Source organism: Lactuca sativa, chromosome 4 (assembly GCF_002870075.4).
Source record: "Lactuca sativa cultivar Salinas chromosome 4, Lsat_Salinas_v11, whole genome shotgun sequence".
In the NCBI taxonomy this organism is placed as follows: Eukaryota; Viridiplantae; Streptophyta; class Magnoliopsida; order Asterales; family Asteraceae; genus Lactuca; species Lactuca sativa.
Genome location: NC_056626.2, coordinates 146,963,174 through 146,989,317, shown reverse-complemented (window position 1 = coordinate 146,989,317; position 26,144 = coordinate 146,963,174). Strand labels below are relative to the sequence as shown.

Sequence of the window (26,144 nt, the reverse complement as noted above, 5' to 3'; positions counted from 1 at the left end):
TAATCCTAGTCTAAAAGTACTTTTAATAATTTTGAATGGAAGACTTTACTTCTTACCTTGTTATGTCTAATACTTCTATCAGTTTATTCGAACTAGGATCCAACATTCCAAAGAAGAGGTTGGAATTGTTTTTTAGCCTTGGCACACCCATAGCTCCAATGTAAGTTTAAAACTTATATATATATTGGCCTTTAATTAGTAAGATAGGAAGCAAGCTTTTCCTGTGTTCGGAAGGCATATATAGTATAACAGATCCTGCTCAATTAGTAAGATGGTGATCACTTTTATCAACGTTTCCTGATCGCAGTACTGTTCCTATTATACACTTCATCTATAAGTTGACATCGGTAATAATACTACTACAGCACAAATAAGCATATTATGTGGAATTTGATTATGACTATTTATTTGATCCAAAGAAAACATTGTATTTCAGAAGCATGCATCAACTTTGTCTTAATCTTCAATTTTGGAATGGACTTCTCCCATTTACCACAATCAGAGATTACAATTCTCTTAAGAGGGAGAGACCGTATTGATCTAACAGGCCCAGACACACTTGAAATAATGCAATTATATAACTGCCATTTGGCTGTGCGTTTTGCCCAGAGGAAAGGGGAACTAATGGAACACAAACTTCTTCCTTTTGTGATTACATATGTTGGAATTCGAATAGATTAATTTCTAGATTCAAGTAATGCAAAAATAATTGAATGCATAAACTTGACGGAGAATAATCATTACTCTCAAAGTAACTCGGTCACCACATTGAAAAATATTTTGATTTGTATTAACTTTTAGGAGTCTTTAAGAATGAGAATCTACAAAGATTAAAGGATATGGTGATAAATTAACAACAACTATTTGCATCGTAAACCCACCAAAAGACCATAAAAAGAAAAGAAGCTAAAAGAGGTTGTGGTGGTGATGGTGAGATGGTTTAGGAAATCGAAATCCATGTCTGAGTCCGGCGTAAAGAGGTTGTGGTGTTGGGGAGCAGTGTCGATGGTGATGTGGGAAAGCACATGTAGTTGTGTGTGGAATCGTTTCTCGAGAGAACAAATGATGTCGGCGAAATATGTTGATGTAGAATCGAACACCAATAGAGTATAAGGTCTGATGTCAGAGAGGGATTTCAGAGGAGATGAGGATGTTGGAGGAGAAGGAACGACGAAATAATCGATGGATTCATTTATGTGGTTGAAGGGTGAAGATGAACACATAATCGATGATCGCTTCGGGGTATGATGGTGGTTTCGGCGTTGACATTGATGACCGGCGTCGGATGTGTAGCAGTTCCGGTAAGGGTTGTTATGGATGTAATTGGGTATGAGAAAGAAAGTAGTGAATCCAACTATTTTGGAGATGACGACCAGAGAAAAAGATAGGATGAGCGATTAAATCTAATGTTTTAGAGACAGAGCGATATAACATCTAATTTTTGTTAAAAGAAAGAAAAAATATTAAAATCTTAGTAAAGAGGGAAAATTGAAATTTTATAGATGATGGGAAAAAATTGTACTCCCTCAAAATACTAGTTTCACTTTTCAACACCATCACCATACAAACACTTATAGTCACATGTTTTTATTTTTTTCTTTTATCTTTACTCTTTTTTAAATTAAGATACACATAAAATTTATAATGTAACTATAAAATATTTTTAACTATAAGTTGTATTTTCTTAAATGTAATAATAAAACACTTAGAGTCACATGTTGTCATTCTTTAATATTCAAAATAATTAATTTTAGACACGCATATGAACATAAACTGCTATCATTAAACACTTATAGTCACATGTTTTTCTTTTTCTAATTTCATAATAAAATACTTATAGTCACAATTATCTACCGTGGTTATTGGCTAGTATTTGTCACGATTTTTAAGTAAAACAATGACAAAACGTGTGAAAATAGTTTTCAATGGTGACTGATTTTAGCTAACATGTTGCTAAAACAATACTATAATTTGATTAATGATCTTTAGTGACGAAAATAACCAAAACCATGACAACCCTTTTTTACAAACAATGACGGTAGGTCCGTTTTGTACTAGGGTAAAATCTTAATTTTAAGGATATTATATCTTTCATCCCCTCATTCAGCAAGAAATTATCCCTCGTTTATTAAGTCGTTTTCATAAGATAGGAAGCAAGCTTTTCTTGTGTTCGGAAGGCATATATAGTATAACAGATCCTGCTCAATTAGTAAGATGGTGATCACTTTTATCAACGTTTCCTGATCGCACTACTGTTCCTATTATACACTTCATCTATAAGTTGACATCGGTAATAATACTACTACAGCACAAATAAGCATATTATGTGGAATTTAATTATGACTATTTATTTGATCCAAAGAAAACATTGTAATTCAGAAGCATGCATCAACTTTGTCTTAATCTTCAATTTTGGAATGGACTTCTCCCATTTACCACAATCAGAGATTACAATTCTCTTAAGAGGGAGAGACCGTATTGATCTAACAGGCCCAGACACACTTGAAATAATGCAATTATATAACTGCCATTTGGCTGTGCGTTTTGCCCAGAGGAAAGGGGAACTAATGGAACACTACAATATATGATGTGAACCTGATCCCACATTGGAGGCTGAAGAAAGAAAACAGAAGCTGGGTTGTTGCATAAAAGGTGAGGGCAGGAGAATGGAAAACTCACTTACCTGGACAGGGTCTATGGGCGATCAAGAAGGTCCATGGCCTAGGTTGGTGATCTCCATTGCACATTACGGAGAGGTGCCTGTCTAAGGTCGGCCCAAGTTGGTCGAACCTATGTCATAATTTGTGCCAGTGGGGGCCTGCGTTCGCGCGGCCCCTACCAATATCCTAGTTTCAACATCTAGCTTTTTTATTGCTTCTTTGAAATAACTTAAATCTGAAAATAAAAATTAAAGAGGATATGTTACAAAAAATGATGCTTTCAAAATTTCAGGATTTGTTGAAGGTGTAGATTTTTGTCCAAATATGGAAAGAACGTGTTGACCAAATGACTCCGTGTCACATTTTTCCTTTCTCGACTTTTCAATATCAACTTTCTCTTTACGTCTCAATCATGAGAGCTCCTTTTGTAACACCTCTCCCTTGTTATGTTGGTTACTCTATCTGGACCGGGCTTTGTAAGAATGGGGAAATCGTAAAATACAAAAATGTGTCCCTTTAGCCATTTAAATATAACATGTCTAAGTCCACCGTTACAATGTTCATCTCGTGAAATTCTTATTTAAAATATATTTTATTATCACAATTCTCCGATTCGGATTAATAAACCTCGCATAATAACTTTCAAATTGCACGTCCAAATATCTTGTATCATTCAATTTCACATCCAAACATTCTTTAGTATGATAAATTTAGTTTACCTAAGGAAATATTAATATAAATTAATATGTGGAGGGTTATTTGTTAACTTAACCAAAGTATAGGTTCCAATACTAATTTAGATAAATTAAATGGACTTGGTTTGTAAATGATTTCCAAATAAGGACTACAAATGGGTTATTTAGTTTATAAGATTCAAATCTTGGACTTATATTCATAGATTTTTCAAGTAAGGGTAGTTTGTGACATTTTTAAAATGAAGTTTGAAATGGTTAGGACTAGTTTTGAAATATTTCCACAAGAGGGGTGAATTTTGGACATTTTAAAATGAAGTTTAAAAGCTTAGGACTAGATTTGTAAAATTTTTGAGAATGGGGTTAGAAAATTTATTTGGCATGTATGTTTGGTTAACTGGAGGCCTGTAACCTCCTCTCTTCTCGTCGAGTCCATGCACACGCAAAAAAAAAAAAAAAAAAAAAAAAGGTCCTGTGGCTTCTGATCGATCGATGAAGGGCAAGAATCAACAACTAAAAAACAAGACGGAAGTGGAGGTTACTTACAGTCATAAGAGGTGGCTGATAGCGGTGGCATGAGCTCCGACGAAGTGGCAGGGGGGAGGGTTCCGAGTAGTTGCTGCCTTTGGTTCTCCTTCTGTTTTCGAGCTGAAATCGACGAGGGGAAGGGTTGGGCTGGTGGTGGGGATTAAGTATAGGTTATAAGGAGGTGCTGGTGGGTTTAGGGTGGTGGAACGGTGGTGTATGGTGGGGTGTGTGTGTGTGTGTAACTGAGAGAGTGAGATAGAAAGAGTTTAGAGAGAAAGAGATCAAGAACTAGAAAGAGGAGATGATGGCTGATGTTGTGATGATTTAGGGAAGACATGAGCTTTTATTTATAGCCTAACGAGGCACTCACATGCCTAAGGAAGCCATACTCTCAAATTAAATCAAACACTTAAGATGGAGATATGTCTTGTACAATTGGAGATGGAGTGTAAGCAAAAAGGAAGTAGAGATGCAAACTGGGGCGGATATTGTCGGATACTACAATACCCATCCCCACCCCCGAACTCCGACCCCAACACCCGTACCCGCCCCCGACCCGCCAAATCCCCGACGGATTCGGGTAAAAGAAAACCCGTCGGATACGGGGAACCCGATGGATATCCGTTAAGTAAAAAAGATCCAATCATTTTTTTAATAAATCTGAGATATATATAAAAAAGACATAGTAATAATCATGATAACTAAACATTCAACAATTCATACTTCATTCTCGTACACAAAATAGTAAAAACAAAAAGAAAAAGATACGCACACATCCTCATGTTTGTTAAATAACTAAAATAAAAACAACAATTTTTCATGAACTAAATATCAAAATCCACAAAGCTTGGACCGGCTTCATCATCTTTTATAACTTCAATAACTTGTCCATTTGTTGCTCTAACAACCTGCCCATCTGTAGTTCCAGCAACATCAACACTTGGTTGTGGGGGTTATCTATCCTGAGTGTCACTGCAAAAAAAACAAAAAAATATGGTTGAAATCGGATTGATAGAACATAGATGCTGCTAAAAACATGTAGTTTGCTAGAAATTAGATTAATTCATTGATAATACAAAAAACAATTACATATATGCAGTAAAAAAGATACTGTAAAAACAATGCACTTTGCTAGAAATCAGTTCCACTTAATGCAACAATCAGATTTCTGTTTTACTAGAAATCATATTTTAGTTACAACCAAAACAGAAGAAAAAAATGTTGACTTAATAAGTTTCTACTTTCTAGACAAAACATTTAACAAATATGTTACAGCAACAAAAGATTCAGTGGCTGCAATCAAGTTGAAGGCATGATATTGATTATAACAAAATGAAGTGTAAGAAATCGTGTGACTAAGTTGTCGATTGTAACCAACATCACTAAAAAAAGATACAAATCCATTAGTTTAATAGGTTAACACCAAAATCGAGTGTAATAAAATAAAATCAAAAGCATGTAACAAATAAGTTAAAGGAGAAAAGATTCAATGGTTGTAATCAAGTTCAAGTCATGAAATCGATTATAACAAAAATGAGTGTAAGTAATCTAGTGATTAAGAAATCGATTATAACCAGCATCAGTCAAAACATATACAACCAAAAATCATTCAATCAAGAAATCGATTATACCAGGATCGATTATACCAGAAATCGACTATACAAGAAATCGATTATACTAGAATCGATTATACCAGAAATCGATAATACCAAAATCGAGGGTAAGAAAATAAAATTGAAAACTTAGGGCTTAGGATTTTGGGATGTAGCTGGGACTTTTGATTCCATGAGCGCTGAATCGGTGATGATAGCAAGGTAGCTTGAAGGTGAAAGATTGATGTCGTGATTTTGTGAAGAACTAAGAATCAAAGACGAAGGGTGGCCGCATCTTTTATAATGAAATAAAAAATTTTGATTCTAGAAAAGGAGATTAGAGAGAGAGTGAGATCAGTTAATGGCTTGAAGAAACGAGGAGTCAATTCCGAAGCGTCGTCTTGATACTGTGATTCACGAATCAATTTTCCATAAACACTATATATATATATATATATATATATATATATATATATATATATATATATATATATATATATATATATATATATATATATATATATATATATATATATATATATATATATATATATATATATATATATATATATATATATATAATCGGGTTTTAAACGGGTCGGATAGTGTCATATTCGTCTCCGACCCGTCCCCACTGCAGGTATAAAAATCTGCGCCCGTGCCCGCCCCGTTACCCGCTAAACCGGTTAAAACCCGACCCTAACGGGTCGGGTACCCGCGGGTACCCGAATCGATGGGTAAAATTTGCATCCCTAGAAGGAAGGGAGTGGTGGACGGAGAGAGGCACGTGGGCTTGAGAAATTGGGAAAAGAGCTGATTTTTCTATCTACTAGCAAAGCCATATGGGCCCCACATGAGGTTACACTCTTTAAATACCCAAAAACACACATAATCGGGTGCGTCAGGGTTCTGATGTCAAGAAATTTTTGGAACGTGCCGATAAATATAGTTTAATTCAAGGATTTCAAAAACTCATACAAATTAATTTATCGAGTTACGAAACTCCAGAAAATCGCGTTTAAAGTTTCGCGTCTAAATAGCCCATAATGCTCGATTTTTCGATTTTTGCAAATATTTTTGCTAAAAATATTTTGAGTATGTTATCAAATATTAGGCTATAACATGAGCCCAGAAAAGCTCTCGGAATTTCCATCAGAGGTGTGTAAGTGCCTCAACGAATCGATTCCGTTTTACACGATTAAAGAAAATTAGTGTTTTACTTTCTGTTTTCTTAAAACTATTGTATATTTTTCATACGAACTCCATTTTAGACGTTTTTTAAATTTTCAGAAATAAAGTAACACGTACTATAAGATTTTAATGTTTGATTTGCTTCTAACTACTTAATACAAATTTTCAGTTTTCCAGAGGCATTACCCAGTGTTACAGTTTGAGCTGTTTGATTTGTTTGACATTTTCCACATTTGGAAGTAAGGTATCGTTTGATATCTTATAATATTTGAAATGAACTCATTTATTTTACATTAGATGCACTATAATTGAATGAGTTAAATTACAAAAATATTTATTGTAATTTAGTCGTTTGTAGTCTATGACCTAAATTCTGGGATGTTACAATAAGTTCAAATTAAGAAATATATTTATTTGATTACCTACCTGCCATATATTGGGTTCAACCATTCAACATATGCAACCCTTTTCTTTATCTCTTCAGCTAGCTTATATGCATGTCCATATGTGGAATAATAACTAATATAAGGATCAAAATGAACTAATAAATCTCTCTATCAAACTCATTTACATTGGGAACTCATGTAATTTAGCATGATCATGCCATCTATTTAAACACATGGTGAGCGTTATTTATCAGATTGTCAGAACAATATGAGATAAAGAAAATCTGACAAATTTATAGTACCTACAGACAAAAAAAAGCAATGATGACTAGAGATGCTCCTTTTTACAACCTAAACTCATCCATTATTCACCAAACACACATAATGATGGATAATTGGTTATGAAAATTACACATTTAAAAATACTCCAATATTTTCACATCAACATAAACAGATAACTAGAATAAAATTAAAACCTAAATGAACTAACTCGATTAACTGAGTTAAGAAAGCAACAACGAACACTCGATACCTTGTTTCAATTGATTTCCTTTTGTTCTAGTTATCTCAGTTTTCTCTGAATCCAACACATTACCTATTTTAAACAAGACAGTGTTAAAGACTTAAATCTAAACACTTGACAATCAAATATATAAAGAAATAAAAAAGGAAAAGACAAAGGCTAACTGGATACAGTAATACAACGAACCTGGATACACAAACTTCTTCCTTTAGTGATTACATATGTTGGAATTCGAATAGATTAATTTATAGATTCAAGTAATGCAAAAATAATTGAATGCATAAGCTCAACGGAGAATAATCATTACTCCCAAGGTAACTCGGTCACCAGATTGAAAAATATTTTGATTTGGATTAACTTTTAGGAGTCTTTAAGAATGAGAATCTACAAAGATTAAAGAACCAGGTGATAAATTAACAACAACTATTTGCATCGTAAACCCACCAAAAGACCATAAAAAGAAAAGAAGCTAAAAGAGGTTGTGTTGGTGATGGTGAGATGGTTTAGGAAATCAAAATCCATGTTTGAGCCCGGCGTAAAGAGGTTGTGGTGTTGGGGAGTAGTGTCGATGGTGATGTGGGAAAGCACCTGTAGTTGTGTGGAATCGTTTCACGAGAGAACAAATGATGTCGACGAAATGTGTTGATGTAGAATCGAACACCAATAGAGGATAAGGTTTGATGTCAGAGAGGGATTTCAGAGGAGATGAGGATGTCGGAGGAGAAGGAACGACGAAATAATCGATGGAATCGTTTATCTGGTTGAAGGGTGAAGATGAACACATAATCGATGATCGCTTCAGGGTATGATGGGTGTTTTGGCGTCGACATTGATGATTGGCGTCGAATGTGTAGCAGTTCTGATAAGGGTTGTTATGGATGTAATTGAGTATGAGAAAGAAAGTAGTGAATCCAACTGTTTTGGAGACGACAGTCAGAGAAAAATATAGGATGAGCGATTAGATCTATTGTTTTAGAGACAAAGCGAAATGAAATCTAATTTTCGTTAAAAGAAGGAAAAATATTAAAATTTTAGTAAAGAGGGAAAATTGAAAATTTTATAGATGATGGAGAAAAAATTGTAATCCCTCAAAATACTAGTTTCACTTTTCAACACCGTCGTCATACAAACATTTATAGTCACATGTTTTTTTCTTCTATCTTTACTATTTTTAAATTAATACCATAAAAATTATAATGTAACTATAAAATATTATTAATTATAAGTTTTATTTTCTTAAATGTCATAATAAAACACTTACAGTCACATGTTGTCATTCTTTAATATTCAAAATAATTAATTGTAGACACTCGTATGAACTTAAACTACTATCATTAAACACTTATAGTCACATGTTTTTATTTCATTTCAGATTAAAATACTTACGGTCACATTTATCTACCGTGGTTATTGGCTAGTATTTGTCAAGATTTTTATGTAAAACAATGACAAAATGTGTGAAAATAGTTTGCAATGGTGACTGATTTTAGCTAACATGTTGCTAAAACAATACTCTATTTCTCCACACACCCTTTTTAAAGGATTTATCGATAATGTAATTTTTTAATTCCCACAGTCCCCATAAAAGCGAAGTAGACACATCATACAGAAGAATTCTCTCTATTTGACACCCGAAATGAGGTATTAGAGTATCCAAGTCTTAAATTCCGTAGCTCCCCATGTAACACACGACACATGACCATCACATGAGAGATACGTCACATAACACAAACAAGCAAGGGATGATGCATGGGTTCTAATGCCAACACCAACAATATAAGACTCCACATATCAAACGATGGGCTCCAGTTGGGACACCTTTAAAAGATGGGGGCGGTAGTGCAACATATGCCTTTTTTTTTAAACTCAACCATCATTTACCAAATACAAACAAGCATCGATAATTGGTTATCAAAATTGCACGTTCGAATATACTCCAATAATTTCACATCAACATAAACATATAAATATAATGAAAATAAAACCTAACTAAACAAGACGGAAGTGGAGGTTACTTACAGTCATAAGAGGTGGCTGATGGCGGTGGCACACGGTGGCATGAGCTCCGACGAAGTGGTAGGGGGAGTGTTCCGAGTAGTTGTTGCCTTTGGTTCTCCTTCTGTTTTCGAGCTGAAATCGACGAGGGGAAGGGTTGGGCTGGTGGTGGGGATTAAGTATAGGCTATAAGGAGGTGCTGGTGGGTTTAGGGTGGTGAAACCAAATAATTACCTGATCTAAGATATTATTATTTTAATCAAGGGTTATATAGGCTTTCTTGGTCAGCTATAAATAGAGTCTCATAGCCTATAAATTATGGCCACTTGACTCCTCAAGAGTATAACTAAAATTTTATCTCTTATATCCTCTCTCTTCAAGTTTCCTTGGTTGTTAGGGTTTAAGAGTGAATAATTAGAGGCACGACACTTGTGGTTTCAGCTTCCAAATCAAAGAAGAACGGATTTTTGATTGTTACTACAAAATAAAAAAGGTATGTAATTTTTAGCTTGTTTTTCAATCTAGAAAGTACCTAGGGTTCATAGGATTATTGTTGTTCAATAGAATGTTACTACGATAGTGTTATAACATAGATCTTATAGGTTGCATATACTATTAAGTGTTAATGATTTATCCGCGTTAATACATGTAAAACCCATCATAAGGTCTGATGTCGGAGGGATTTTAGAGGAGAAGGAACGGCGGTAGATTCGATTGCTTCGTGTATGTGGTTGAAGGGTGAAGATGAACACAAAATTTATGATCGCTTAAGGGTAGGACGATGGCGTCAACATGTACATTGATGAACAACGTCGACTGTGTAGTGTAGCAGTTCCGGTACGAGCGATGATGTATGTCATTGGGTATGAGAAAGAAAGTAGCGAATCAAAGTATTATGAAGATGACGACTAGAGAAAAAGAGAGAATGAGGATTAGGTCTAAATTTTTTAGAGAAAGGGGGAAATAAAAATATTTAAATTTTGGTAAAGTGGGAAAATATAATAAAATTTTAGTAAAGAGGGAAAATTGAAATTTTATAAATGACGGAAAAAAATTATACTTCCTCCGAATACTGTCAACACTGTCACGAAACTAACACTTATAGTCGCATGTCTTTTTTTTCTTTTATGGTTACCATACAAACTCTTATAGCCACATGTCTTTTTTTTTCTTTTATGGTTACCATTTTTTATATTTAGATAAAATAAAAAATAAAATGTAACTGTAACATACTTTTAATTTCAAGTTTCATGTTTTAAATGTCATAATAAAATATTTATAGTCAAATGTTTTTATTTTTTAATATTCAAAATCATTAATTTTATATATATATATATATATATATATATATATATATATATATATATATATATATATATATATATATATATATATATATATATATGAAATTAAATCGTTATCATAAAATAAATATAATCACATGTTTTTTTAAATATCATAATAAATACTTTTGGTCACAATAATCTTCCGTGATTATTGGCTAATATTTGTCACAATTTTTATGTAAAACAATGACAAAATGTGCGAAAATAGTTTGCAATGGTGACGGATTTTAGCTAACATGTGGGCTAAAACATTACTGAAGTTTGATTAATGATCTTTAGTGATGCAAATTCCCAAAACCCCCATGACCACCCTTTTTTAAAAACCAGTGTAACAGGTCCGTTTTGTACTAGTGTAAAGTCGTAATTTTGATGGATATTACATCTTTTATCTCATCATTTAGCAAGAAATAATCTATCATTACTCGATAGTATTATGAATACGGTAATATTACTTTTACTAAGAAATTGTGTATCTCCATTGGCTTGTATAAGATATGGGTATTCCTTTTCATCACCAAATGTGATCGGGTGTCATAATAGATGTGCTACCCATATTTCCTATAATTACATGTTTTATGAACACATCAAGCACTGTAATATTGACCGGCCGTTTCTATCGATAACCTATCACTAGAAATATAGTTTGTCTATCTCCCACCTCCTCGATGTGCTAGCATACTTAGTTATTTATTAAAGCTTTTATCACCATGGACGCTTCTGTACTTTTATTTCCAAAAATATTATATAAAAATGTAAATCATAATAACTTTGAGGAGGGATGATACTATTATGTACATTTATTTTTTAAATCGACATATATTAAGAAAAAAAATGAGCCCAAGTTAGGCACAAGGTAGCGAGGAAAAACATGCCATTTCAACAATTTACATATTCGAGCTAGATGAGTTTAACCAAGTACAACAATCCAAAGTCATTTTACTACTCCTAACCGAAATACAATAGCACACTTTCACAATACTGTTTTGAAAAAAGAGTCTCCGGTTCTTCACACACCCTTTTTAAAAGATTCATCGTGAATGTCGTTTCTTAAATCCCACAGTCCCCCTTAAAAGCAAAGTAGACACATGATACAAAATATTTTTCTCTGTATTTGGCACCCAAAATGAGGTCTTAGAGTGTCCAAGTCTTAAATTTCGTAGTTCCCCCACAACACACGCCACACAACGATCACATGAGAGATAAATCACATAACAAAGATGAGCAAGGGATGATGATTGGGTTCTAATCCCAACATCAACAATATAGGACTCCACTTCTCAATGGATGGGCTCCCATTGCATGGACTCCTTTACAAGCATTAGGTATGGGCCCGTTGAGATGGTGTTCTAACAACTTATAACACCAAGGGGAAAATGGTGTTTATGGTGTTATGACCATGTTATAAGGCGGATAAGAGGAGAATAATAAAGAGAGAAGAAATGTACAACCAATCAAAGTTCCCGTTTCAATATGTCATAACGCCAACAAGATATGCCTTAACATGAAGGAGGAAATGGTGTTCATGGTGTTATGACAATGTTATGAGATGCCACATCAGCAAAAATAGAAGTTCTCGTTGCCCATACCATATGCTCTAAATGATTGGGGCGGCTGGGCAACATATGCTTTTTTGTTAATTAGCTCAAGCCATGGGTTTACATCTCTAATGTAAAGAGTGTGGTGGTATTGGAACTTGGTGTCACGATGGAAAGCAACCGAACAAAGAACACTCCAGAGGCTAATAATGAATGGTCCACACGATATAACTAGAAAAAAAGAAGCAGCGGCGTCTCCCTTAAAATCACAGTCAGTAGATATATATATATATATATATATATATATATATATATATATATATATATATATATATAAAAGAATAGTAAAAAGTTGTAAACAGAACAAGAGGGTTGGGAACCATAAATAAATAAACAAATAACGTTGGTTGTCAGTTAATTCTGAATTAGTTACCCGCACAGGCAATAAAAAACAAATGAAAAATAACAACTTGTCATTTTAAAGAACTGTATATTGCATGTTATTCAATTATAAACTGAAAATAAAGGATGAGGTAGGTATATGATGATGCCTGCGTTTCTGTAGAGGGACTGGGAGAAATTAAAGAGTTTTGTTAGTCCCACATCGGTAGGAAAGTAGAAGGTGTTGAAAGAGAGGGAAGAATAAAAGGTGACGTGGAGGAGCATTACAAGCATCTTTGCGCTTGGGGCAATGACGCAGCTAATGAGGTATTAACCGAGGCGCGTCAATTGCTGGTTGAAAACTATTTCCAAACCCCCTCTTTGGCCTTGGGTCTCCCTTGGCCATCGAGAATTTCTGGAAGGGTTTCCTTTGACTGGGAAGCCCTAAAAATTCTTAGTTTGTCAAAACTTTAGTATATCCTAATCCTCCCTCCTAATTAGATGGCCTAAGAGTAATATTAATAATCAGACAGTTTTCATGTAATCAAAAAAAAGTCTGTTAGTAATTATGTGATTTTTTTTTGTATTGTAATTAAATATGGATAGTATTTTTGACCAATTAAATGCATTGATGTTTGTGAACTCTACATATACGGGAGATTAAATCAGCAAAAATGAAGGTTTGCTCTCCCACATCGGGTGAGAGAAGATTACATACAAGATGGCAGTGGCTATAGAAACCAAGCCCCAAGAAAACAAAAAGCATACCTTTCTCGGCCTTTTGGCTAAGATCAAGTGTAGTATCTGTTCTTATCAGTTTAATATCTGATATGTAGGCCATCGGCCTACTCGATATTAATCTTATTTTTTATGGGGGAGAGTCCATCACAGTGGCTTGCTGCTGGGTCTCTCGAGTGTCGCCTTAGCGTTGCACTACAGCCAGGGCGTGGCGCACCCCTCTAATCCTAGTCTAAAAGTACTTTTAATAGTTTTGAATGGAAGACTTTACTTCTTACCTTGTTAATGTAAGTTTAAAACTTATATATATTGGCCTTTAATTAGTAAGATAGGAAGCAAGCTTTTCCTGTGTTCGGAAGGCATATATAGTATAACAGATCCTGCTCAATTAGTAAGATGGTGATCGCTTTTATCAACGTTTCCTGATCGCACTACTGTTCCTGTTATACACTGCATCTATAACTTGACATCGGTAATACTACTACAGAACAAATAAGCATATTATGTGGAATTTGATTATGACTATTTATTTGATCCAAAGAAAACATTGTAATTCAGAAGCATGCATCAACTTTGTCTTAATCTTCAATTTTGGAATGGACTTCTCCCATTTACCACAATCAGAGATTACAATTCTCTTAAGAGGGAGAGACCGTATTGATCTAACAGGCCCAGACACACTTGAAATAATGCAATTATATAACTGCCATTTGGCTGTGCGTTTTGCCCAGAGGAAAGAGGAACTAATGGAACACTACAATATATGATGTGAACCTGATCCCACATTGGAGGCTGAAGAAAGAAAACAGAAGCTGGGTTGTTGCATAAAAGGTGAGGGCAGGAGAATGGAAAACTCACTTACCTGGACAGGGTCTATGGGCGATCAAGAAGGTCCATGGCCTAGGTTGGTGATCTCCATGGCCTAGGTTGGATATGTTACAAAAAACGATGCTTTCAAAATTTCAGGATTTGTTCAAGGTGTAGATTTTTGTCTAAATATGGTAGAACGTGTTGACCAAATGACTCCGTGTCACATTTTTCCTTTCTCGACTTTTCAATATCAACTTTCTCTTTACATCTCAATCATGAGAGCTCCTCTACACTTTGGGTTGTTTGTAACCATAAAAGAAATATGTGATTTCCGAAGGGTTTCTGTATAGACACAAATATAGCTCATAAGTGTTGGCTTATCTTGCATCACCTTAGTTAGTAAGCATCAACAAAAGGCCAGATCATTAATGTTGGGAGTTCAATTCAAATAGGATTGTTTGACTCTGTCGGAAATACCATTCCTCAAAGATGCTATGATTTCTACCGCACATGCAAAATTAGAGCATCTCTTTCACATAAAATGAAATCAAATCATCTTTCTTAAGGCACATAATGATTATTAGGAATCTGTTTGAGCTTCCGTCATACACCGTCATCAGCTTTCTGGAGGGAGTCCAACTGTTGGTGATTATGTGCCTAAACAACTACCATAACAATACACCTATTTCACAACCGATGAAATTCACATCTAAAAGAACATCAACACACTTGGTCACATAAACAAGTGTACATAGAAGGTAACAACGAAACAGCTAAAACACTAGGATGTATAAATACTATAAAAATGCCTAAGATATAAAGAAACAAACATACCAAGATCAGAAAGTGTAAATGACAATTAATCAACACATGATACACAAGCATTTAATTAACGTTTTTCCACCATAGGGGACAAGGTCGAACAAAAGATTCTAGGGCATGTAAAATTTTAAAAGTTTAGGCCCTACGACTAATAGATACATAAAATACCAAAGTGTGTCCCTTTAGCCATTTAATTCTAACATGTCTAAGTCCACCATTACATTATTTATATTGTGAAATTCTTATTTAAACTATATTTTATTAGCAGCCTATAAATAGCTGTTCATTCATTCCACACACCAATCCTATTCTCTCTCTCTCTCTCTCTCTCACTCCATTTTGGTTGGAATTTTGTTAGAGTTTAGGGTCTTTTGGCAAGTTCTGAGGTCCCTAGGCGCCCGATGTCTAGTAACTATTAGCCCAAAGTTCAGCCATTGCAATTTCCAGACTTTTGTCTAGGGAATCCTTGTAAGTTAAATTACACTCTACTTTATTTTAGTGTAATTTATATTTAAAGTCATAGTCGTTGTTATGAATTTATAAATAAGAACTATCAGTAAATCCAAGTTATAATATTGATTGATCTACTTAATCGGAGAGGTGTTTAGAACGGTCATGTTGGCTTGGTTGTTGGATTTCAAAAAGGCTATACACTGAAATGGTCTTGCCTCCCAACTATCCTACACGCCTGATCCTTATTTGATAGAACTATTGGTATTCATTGGAATGATTCTCCCAACTGTCCTACCTGCTTGATCCTTATTTGATAGAACAATTGGTATTCATTGGAATGATTGATAGGTCTAGACTATTTTTAGTCATGTAGAGTATTAGACTAAGACTTAGTGATACTAGGTTACGGAAACGGAAAAGTGGGTTGCTAGAAGTGAAGCGATGTCCATGTTTTGAGTCATCACTTTAACAGATGAGTGTGTAGTTACTTTCATCTTACACATAGATATGAAATATTTAAGATAATTACATGCTATATGTGCCTATTATTTGTGTTCCTGATAGCTATGCTAGATGAACTATTTATACATGTTTTACTTGATTTAAACTTTATGTAATTTTTATACGTATCAATATATTGGATAGAGATGGGTAGATGAATGATGAAATAGATGATGAGATGCCTTGAATTTAAAAATGATCTTGTCATCTAACAGAGTATAGACAATGACCACGAACCATTCTAGACAGTCCAATGGAACGCTAGCAGGCTCGCAACATGTAGATGTTTTTGAACTAAATGGTCACTAGGTGTAGCCCATCCCCTCGGTTTCCTTATTGACATATATTGCTAAGGAATCCCATGAGAATATTTGTCTATCCCGAAGATGATCCTTAGGATAGGTTCCTCGAATTAGATGCTTTATGAATAGAAAATGCGGATAACGGGAATGGGTAATCGGGTAGAATGATTAATAAAAGTATATAATTAAAAGAATTTAATTATTGTGGGTTGAAAACCATATGTGCTCACTAGGATCCAAAGCCTGGCCCACTCAGTTTCTTATATTACAGGTAGTGGCATGAGAGCACGGGTGTGATGATTGATGAGAGATTTATGGATTATATGTAAGTAGAATAATACATGTTTGTAAGGCCTATATTAATTCCGTTTATGCTTATATATTGTATTGACGACAACAACCCAAAGTTTTTAATATAAATAAAATACATTTCTTTGGAAATATTTTTATAATATCATCATCATGTTTTTTGGGAACAAATTCCACAATATTATTCTTTAAAAATGATACCCTGATTTTAAATAAGCATAAATAAATTGGTCTTTTCTTACCACGAAATTGGGGATGTCACAGTTGGTATCAGAGAATTAGTTTAAGCAAACTAGTAACTTGTAGGATTTATACACTTAAACATAAAATGTTAAGTGAAGATTGTCAGATGAGTGTCTACCACATTTAGGAAGTATGCCTGAATATACACAAGCACTAGCTTATAGGAAGATGCCTAAATTTCTTTTATATGCTAAATGATTTATGGTATAGCTATAATACGCCTTATGTGCCTTAGGATGGTATTATTTGATCGGATCTATTGTCTATTGCCAACCGAAACTAGAAATTTTATGTTTTCAGGTTTCTAAACGTATAATTACGATATTAGAATTGACATATAACTTTTCTGAGTAATAAGGAAATTTATACGTCTATCGTAAATGGAGCTTTCCTATCTTAACTTCTCGTCACTGTACACATAATGTCGGCTTTGGTGTATAGAACTTCATGGAGAGAATACACAGTGATATATGAAATGCTAATGGAAACCAACAGCCAGAGCCATGAGTGATTGAGCGTGCACCCGATGAAGTGCTAGTAGTTGAACTTGTCACTATGGCAACAATTATTGCTCTATTAGCCGAAAAAAGAGAGGAAATGAGGCATCTAATCCGTGAAAAAGTTGAGAGTCTACTACGCATGTTGAGAAACCTGAGTTGAATATAGAATAGTCCGAGGAAGGAAATTATAGCAAGACTGCTAGTCGAATAGAACCCCAAGTGGTTAGAAGAAATAAACTTGAGAGAGGGAATGAAGGAAATGATGAAAATGGGTGTAAGTATAAGAACTTCGCGGGTGCCAAGCCATCAATTATCTCTTGAAGCCCAAAACTTGTAGAGATTATGGACTAGATCTTCGAGATGGAGATGGTATTTGAGAGCTGCAACTATAGAAATAAGCAGAAAACCATCCTTTCCATTAGGAAACTGAAGACTGGAGTTTTAAGTTGGTAGAAGCTGTTGGCGGATACAATGCCATATGGAGAAGCCTTGTGGATATCTTAGGAAGCATTCATGGAGCAGTTGAAGATACATTATTGCTGGGAGGTGGATGTGATATACCTGAACAACGAGTTTTAGAACCTAAAGAAAGGGAAGATGAGTGTTGATGAGTATGACATTGTATTCACTGAAAAGAGGAAGCTATTCCCCTACTTGTTCCCATAAAACTCTCCAAGATAGAGAGATTTGCTAACGAACTACTAATGGACTTTGGTACAACAGTAAAGATGATAACTACTTTGAAGACATCCGTCAGAGCAGCTAATAATGTTGAGGCCCTGTTAAGGGAGAAGGATCTAGAGATAATAGAGGTAGGAGAGAAGAAAATGATGGATCTTCAAGGTCCAGTAAGAAGAGTAAGTTTCAAAATCTGGTTCCAAAATGTTTGGAGGTTGAGGAGAAGCAAAATGGTGCGAGAAGTGTAGGAAGAAGCACTCGGAAAAATGTGGCGCGGAGTTGATCTTTTACAAGTGTGGGAGAATTGGTCATTATGCCAACGAATGTACATCTAACAAAAGAGTGTGTTATGGATGTAATGAAGAAGGGCATATTGCGAAGGACTGTCTGAAGAAGAAGGAGGCTGCAAAGCCTAATGTGCCGCCTAGGCTAAAGGTCAGAGCATTCCGAATGACTCTAGAAGCAGCTACGGAGGAAGCAGATGTCGCTTCAGGTACCTTTCTAGTAAATGATTTTCCTGCCAATATATTGTTTGATCCAGTAGCTAATTATCCTTTATCACATAATTTTGGTAGAAGACTAGCATTGCCTGTAGATAAACTAGATAGTGATCTATTAGTAGAAGTTGCTAGAGGCAAATTCGTACCTATTAGTTATTGTATTAACAACATCTTCATAGATTTGAATGGGAATAAATTCAATGAGGAATTGTTTCCCATTAAGTTAAACGGGTTCAACATAGTGTTAGGGATAGACTGGCTTAGTGCGAATGACACCGACATCAAGTGTAGAAAGAAGATTGTAGTGATTAAAACACATGGAGTAGAACCACTTATGGTGAATGGCGACAAATGTGTAGTAAATTCTGGAATCATCTCCCTGATGAAAGCCAAAAAATGCTTGTCCAAAAGATGTACATCATGTTGGATTAATGTCTAAGTCCATAACTATAATTGGTAAGACTTAACCCGACCCGACATGGTCCATTTGGGTTGCATGGCATCATGCACTTGGATAGACTATAATGAGAGAAATAAGACACTTATGGTTATTAATATATTGTAAGTTCTAGTATATTAATAATAAGAATAATAAGATTATTTAATTAGTATTGATCAAGAATTAATCTAGGATTAATTAAGTGATCAAAAGAAGACTAATTAAATATATGGGTTGATTGTGTAAATCATCCATACTTGTATAGTGGGCTAATGCTCCATGGATAATCAAGTTGGGCTAAAACCCATAGGATGGTCCATGGATGCTCCATGGTGTATTTGAACCCATGGATCCAAGGAAATGGAAAGTCATGACAATTAGGGTTTACCCTAATTGTAACACTATATAAAGATCTTATTCTTGACCAAAACCGGGCACTAGAGTGTGTAAAAATAAGGGCTAGCCGATTTCATGAGTTGTGGATTTCTCTCAAGTTATTCCAAGTGTATTTGGTGCTGTGTGAACCATTTGAGGTGTCACACTTGGGGCACTAGGCACTCAAGCTTCATGAAGACTTTCTACATCAAAGAGGTATGTATTCTATCTTGTTATATTGATAGTTTTGTATGCTAGATTAGGATAATACCTTGGATGTTCATATTTGCATGTATAATAGAGAAAACATAGATCCAAGGTATTTAGGGTTGCATGTACACTTAGGAGTGTTAGAATGCTCAAAACCCAACAGTGGTATCAGAGCCTAGGCTTGTTTTCTTGTTATACTTGCAAAAATGCTTAAAAAATCGAAATTGTTGCTGTCTGATCATCAAACTCGGCGAGTTCATCAGGAGACTCGGCGAGTCCATGCCTAAAAAGTGATCAAATCGATCCAACTCGTCGAGTTGGTTCATGCACTCGACGAGTTGGAACCACAGACAGCATAAATTCGACTTTTTTGGCTGGAATTGGACTAGGAACATTACCCTAAGATGTTTTTGGACTTATAAACTTGTTTTTGATGTGGTAATGTTCATGCTAATCCAATTTCAAAGATAATTGTCAATAGATTCATGTTTTGTATTAGTTTAAGGTTTAGACTAATTACATGAAAAAGTTTGATTTGAATTATCTTGTTCTTATGAGTTGCTTAGATTAATAGAAAAGTTGAGTGAAATAGTTGTTTTCAATCCAAATTAATCTAAGAGTTGATTCTAAAATGTGTTTTTGTAACTTGTCCTCAAGTTATATGAAAAGTCACATTTAAGTTTCATAAAACTCATAAAAGTTGGCAAAGGTTACAAAATGAAGAGTCTAGTTCTAATTAAATGGTTTTATGACTCCATAACTTGTCCTCAAGTTATGGAGGACCAAGAGTCTCTTCATTAAATAATAAATAAATAAAAAAAGTGTAACCTTAATTAATTCCATAAGTTATAAAATAAAGAAAAGTTAATTCTTTTATTAGTTTAAAGTCTTCCATAACTTGTCCTCAAGTTATGGAACTTGAAGAGTTTTTGGATTAAAACTACTTTAAACACATAAGTTATGGAATTAATTAGTTTTGAATAGTTTCAAAACTTGCCCTCAAGTTTTGGAATTTGTAAAGTATTCTCTTATGAATACTTTAATTCCATGTTAGCCCTTAGAATTTTAAAGAGTTAAAATTCAACCCTTATACTTTATAATATTATAAGTTAATAATATATATATATATATATATATATACATATATATATATATATATATATATATATATATATATATATATATATATATATATGTATAAGAGTAAAGTCAGTCTTACCGCTAGTACGCCTCATTCACGAAGCCGATCTATAAGGTGGGTATAAGGTTGTTGCCTATAAAATGGCAACTTAATGGGTGTCCACTCTCACCCACCGCTTGCTTGACTGGTGGAGGGTCGTTAGCCGAACGGGTTTGACAGGACTATAATTCTCCCTTCATTAAAAGTATTAATGATAAATACTAAGTAACTAAACTCTTAATAATACCCAATCTTAGTTACTTAGGAAAAATGTGAATAAGGTGCTAATCCATGAAATTACACTTTGCACTTTGTTTAAGTCGGTTAGTGGAGCGTGTGTGGTTAACCGGCACACTAACTCGTATTTAAGCAAAGGGTAACTTAATGTTTATCATAGTATCGATGGAGCGTGTGTGGTTAACCGACACATCGATTGAGGGGTAAACACTCAAGGGTACCAAGTAATTTGCATGGTTACTTCACACCTTGTTTTGTGATCCTCGGCATCCCAGTCACAAAACCTGAAGGGCACACTCGAGATTGAAACATGCCATTGAACAGTTCAATGAATCTCAAAAGATCTAGGAGTTTCAAAACCAATTAAAACCTAATAATGCATTTCATTTATCTTGGTGGAAATTGGTGAATCGTCATTCACCTACCTTCAAATATTTTATAGCTTTTATTACGGCATACCTCTTCTAAGTTATAAAATAGTTTGTTGGGTCCTAGCCTTAATATTTCATATTTGGTATCATATTAAGGACTTAAGATCAACTATCTTGAATATCTCCCAAAAGATGTCTGGTTTAGACATTTATGATCTTCCCAAATCTCTTGAAACAAGCTTTCCTAAATGAAAATGATGTCCCTTGGAAATCATACTTCATTCACCTCCTCCAATTATTCTCCCCAACCCACAAGTTCTTGAAAAATTTAAGGTCACTCAAGCCCAATTGGCAAGGCAAGTTCTAGGTGTGGTCACGTCTTGGAGATGTAGTCACATATTGACAAGCCGGGAGAGTTGGGTGTCAAAGTCTTGAGAAAGCTGGTGGTTCAATCACTTTCTAAGTCACATAGTGAGTTCCTTTGGGACACCTATGAAATAGACTATGACAAGACCCTTAATGATCTTATCTATTTGTTAAGATCAACTTCCTTAAAACTTGATGGACATTGACAATAGTGACACAGGAAATCCAGAAAAGCATTCTCTTCCCAATGGAAAGGGATCGGCCATAGTCAACTCGGTTGACCAAATGGTAAAGAGAAAAGCTAAGTCTGTGGTAGTCCCATTTACCATTATCAAAGGGTCCATATGTTTATATTGCCAAAGGAAGGGACATTGGTTACAAATCTGCCAAATTTACCTAAGGATGTTGAAGTCAATAAGTTTGACTCTACTTCAGGTAAAGTCCACTATCTAACTCTGCTAAGTTTCTAATATGAGATTCTTGATACATGATGTGACTGGGTCACATGTTGATGTTTTAAGAATCAAAGAAAAGTAAAGAAACTTAAAGAAAGAATATGTTGAATCTGATCGCGTAGATGGATTTCTATCGCGTAGCTTAAAGATCGGATTCTTGAGCTACTTCTTAGGAGTTATGAGATATTGCTTAGGAATAGATAACAACAAGTTTTCATATGGATTGTAAGGTCAAGTTCTTCCGCAAAGTTTTTTAAAATAAAAGGAAAATTTTGATTTTATTTATTTTAAAATATCCTTACAATGGCATATGTGGAAATTTTTGTTGCTTATAAGATTCCATTAATAGCAAGAGTGGAAGTATGAAATTGATTCTTTCATTTGTGGTAATGTCTAAATTTACCAAATAAGGAAAGATTCTCACCACCCAAGTTTCAATTGGACCGGAACTTGGAATCATGGAAGTTGTATAGCATGATGAATGAGAACTTTCAAGTATTGGAAAATTAAGACGAATTACTTGTTCACATGGATGTGTGAGTCAAGTGAAGGACTAAGGGATCAAGTACACATTCTTGTGCGCTGATTAAGTCCACCACAAAAGATTGATAAGACTATTCGTCATAGTTTACTAAAGCTCAGTAAACATGATTATACTTACAAGCTTAAGTGTAACGCTGAGACATTGGAAAAGGTTCCAATGTATGGCAGAGCGAATAAGAAGAATCAAATTAGGCAGAAGGATAAAAGTTTCTCAAATCTGAAGAGATGGGAGAGTACTTTAGTATCAGTTTTTATGATCATCTTAATGATTTAGAGACCTTATCACAATTCATCCTCTAAGTGCTTTCTTATAGCTTAGAAGAGGAGCTATGAATTGGTGAAGTGGCTAAATCAAGAAGATGAGTCATACTTCGTTCCAATACAAGTCTTAGAGTCATACTCCAAGATTGTAATTTGAGTGATATGTCTTAAAGAAGGTTTAAAACACTTGTCAAATGTAAGAGTAAAAGTTTTCTACTCTTGTACATTTGAAATTGGTAAGTTGTGATGTTTTGGATAAAACAAAGACCAACTTAGGCCAATTGTGTGAAGTGTTTTTCTTGGTTAGAATCCACACTATCTCTTGGATGTTTGACAAGGGAGTCTTCTATGTCAAGAGGACAGTGGGAGTCTTAAAGGTCTTGAAAGTCTCAAGAACTAATCAAGAATAAAACCTGAAGTTCTTCACTAGCACACGACTTGAGGTTTATAACCTATCGTACTGACATATTCTGTGCCCATTCCAGTTAAAGTTGGCTTTACATATGAGTTCTTAGAGTTCTCAATTGGTTGCATAACAACTTGGAAGCAATGGCAGGCCCTTGAGCTGCCAGGTGGCAAGAAATTAAGATTGAGTTCAATCCATATGAGTTTGGATTTTTTCATTATCCTTGTCTTGTGACTATGGTTTTGAAAATTCACATGGATAAGAACACATACACCATTAAATCTAACTTTCATAAGGTTTCTCTCCAATGCATGAAAATGATGGTGAGGAAACACTTTCACTAAGTAGATTTTAGCTAGATAGCAATTGTGATATTTGCATTCTCAAAGTCGTTAGTGGAGCGTGTGTGGTTTACCGGCACACTAACCTGGACTTGTGAGAAGTGGCAAAAAGGTCTAACCATTATGATTACGGCATCCCTCTTCATAATTGTTTAGATACACAAGTGTGCTATCTAAGGGAAGGTGTATGATTTTGATAAAGTCTTATCAAAACAATCTAGTATCAGAAATCTGAACTTTGGTAAGAAAGTCAATGAAGTATTGATTTCTAGAAGTCCAGCTGATTTCTGAGTACATGTCAAAACTAGTGGGAGCATAAGTGTTATGCTAATAATCATCATGTTAGTGGGAGCATGATAATTATGATAAGTATTGCAAGCTAGCAATGTTAATTATAGAAAACAAAAGGTTTCAATTGGGAAAGAGTTGTTTTGCTATAATTAAGGGAGAGGAAATTATACTTCATCTCAAATCTATAAGCTTAGATCGTGAGGTTTTAATCATTTAGTCAAGGATATACATGTGAATTTCATGTTGGAATGGTTCAACATAAGGAAATTCTGTATATGGGTCCATTATTTGCGTTCTAAAATTCTATTATGATTACGACGTCCCTTTTCATAATCTGAATTATGAGAACTTGGCAAATAGAAATGGAAATGTTATAGCAAAAGACTGGTTTAGTCTTTATGTGAGACATCATGAACCGTGTCCCATATGCTTCGGATATAGGATCGATTACATGTGCTATATTCATCCATTCTAAAATTTTCCTAATGCTTGGGGAATTAAGAAGTGAAAAGGTTTAGAACTAGATGTGACTAAAAAGGATTAAACAGTTGTCGAGGACAATCTAAGGTTTACCAAAGATTGGGTGCTCAAGGACAGTTGGAAGTATAATGATAATTCTGGAAGGACCATATTGACATAGTCTGTAAGGAGGCAACTCTTGTTCAGAAGTGATAGTCAAAATGGAATCTGGAAATGTTTCAAAGTTAGAATTTTCAATCTGTTTAAGATTAGGAAACTTAATGCAAGAAGGATGTTTCCAAGGAGTTGATCTCCTTTGGAATACTCTGTAATGATTGTTGTCAAGTCTTTCTAACTTTGTGCATAATCATTACAAGAGGATCAATGCATATAAGTTTAGAATCCAACAAATTTCAGTAAATGACATGAATTTGGAATTCTTGTATTTGCAGTAAGGATTTGGGAGTGTGAAAAGAGAATCATTGAAGTTATGTTCAATGGATCTAGTTCACAAAGTAAAGATCATAGACAAACATAGTATGCATACTTGGTGTATGGCATGACTAGTGTTTAGAAAACATAGTGTACATGCTTGGAGCATGGGACAACTATTGTTTTAAATTCAAGAATAAAGTTGATAGCTAAAACAGTATACAATGAATAAGGTGTAATCATATGGTGATAAATAAAAGGTGTTTTATTTATGTTCATAGGTTTTGATACCATATTAGATTCAATTATTATTGTGTTTCACTTTGCATGTTTTGACTTCCCGAGTAAACTGGGTTATTCTTCCGGAATGACTAAGTTATTCAAACCATCCACAGTCGGTCATATGTTGGAAGTAGATATGAATTAAGACTGTCATGGGTTGGCTTGTAGATGTCTAAGGTGTTGGACAAAGGGCTACAACACTCATGAGTGCTCATAAGTTCTGAGTGTTGGATTCAACCCGCGCTCATTGGACTCACTTCATGGATTTTATCACGAGTGATCATGAGACGATAATATCTTATATTCTTCAAACCTAGAGATATGAGTTGTTACTATGAGTTGGTTGTACATTGATTGCACGAAAACGCATTCGGTAACTCGGTGCTATAAAACGTGCCTTTGTGTATGATTCAACAAGTAGTAGAACAAGCCATATGAGTCGAAGTTTATCCATTCCTTTTACCTTCAGGATAAAAGTGATATCTGTGGGCCCCTCGATGATTTGATGATGACAAATGGAAGTGCTCGGCCGGGCCAGGACTGATTTGATTTGTTCAATTAGTCAGTCGTCATAAATCGGAAATCGGGAAACAACAAATGGACAGAGAGAATGATTATAATCCATGTCTCAGTCCATATGATATTTAGAATGGAGGAATATATGATCCCTTATCTAATGGACAAGTCACTGACAAAGGTCAGAGTTCATCTGCAAGGTTAGAGTTCGATAGAAGCTTTTGAGAGCTACGATTGCCAGTCGGTTCCTGAAGTCATACGCAATAATAGTTTTAGACTTATCCAAGTGGGAGAC

General features: G+C 34.7%; 3 non-coding genes across 3 annotated transcripts; all 3 read left to right on the top strand.

The window, feature by feature from the left end:
• Window positions 1-2,675: 2,675 nt before the first annotated feature.
• Window positions 2,676-2,839, top strand: LOC111892331 (U1 spliceosomal RNA). Its single transcript, XR_002850503.1, has one exon. It is a non-coding gene; the product is annotated as a U1 spliceosomal RNA (small nuclear RNA).
• Window positions 2,840-13,121: 10,282 nt separating this feature from the next.
• On the top strand, window positions 13,122-13,273 carry LOC128133971 (U4 spliceosomal RNA). Its single transcript, XR_008232292.1, has one exon. It is a non-coding gene; the product is annotated as a U4 spliceosomal RNA (small nuclear RNA).
• Window positions 13,274-13,593: 320 nt separating this feature from the next.
• Window positions 13,594-13,789, top strand: LOC111892335 (U2 spliceosomal RNA). Its single transcript, XR_002850507.1, has one exon. It is a non-coding gene; the product is annotated as a U2 spliceosomal RNA (small nuclear RNA).
• The last annotated feature ends 12,355 nt before the right edge of the window (window positions 13,790-26,144 follow it).